The sequence below is a fragment of the Bison bison genome, unplaced genomic scaffold, assembly GCF_000754665.1.
Source record: "Bison bison bison isolate TAMUID 2011002044 unplaced genomic scaffold, Bison_UMD1.0 scf7180017864383, whole genome shotgun sequence".
Lineage (NCBI taxonomy): Eukaryota > Metazoa > Chordata > Mammalia > Artiodactyla > Bovidae > Bison > Bison bison.
The window spans coordinates 9,519,241-9,519,786 of NW_011494955.1; the positions used below are offsets into that span (position 1 = coordinate 9,519,241).

The window sequence follows — 546 nt, forward strand, 5'->3', positions numbered from 1 at the left end:
GATGTACTCTGCATAGAAGTTAAATATGCAGGGTGACAATATACAGCCTTGATGTACTCCTTTTCCTATTTGGAACCAGTCTGTTGTTCCATGTGCAGTTCTAACTCTTCGTTCTTGACCTGCATACAGGTTTCTCAAGAGGCAAGTCAGGTCTATACTATAGTATAGCCATCAAGAAAGTATGGTACTTGCACAAAAATAGAAATATAGATCAATGAAACAATATATAAAGCCTGGAGATAAATCCATACACCTATGGACAGCTATCTTTAACAAATGAGGTAAAATATATATAATAGAGAAAAGACAGTCTCTTCAACAAGTGGTGCTGAGAAAACTGGTCAGCCATGTGTAAAAGAATGAAACTAGAACACACAATTGCCTTTGAATGAGAACTTTCTTTCCAGTATTTTGAGGTCTACAAGGCATATCATTAAAAATTATGATTGTGGAAAATAAAGACAGTTTAAATATAACTGAGGGGTGAGGCTGTGGTTTTTCTTTTTGATTAGTTGCTGTAACATTATCCTTCAGGTGGCTGGGGGA

The 546-nt window shown here is 36.1% G+C and overlaps 1 pseudogene; it reads right to left on the bottom strand.

The window, feature by feature from the left end:
- Positions 1 to 508: 508 nt before the first annotated feature.
- LOC105001737 overlaps positions 509 to 546 on the bottom strand; it is a 53,582-nt pseudogene continuing 53,544 nt past the window's right edge.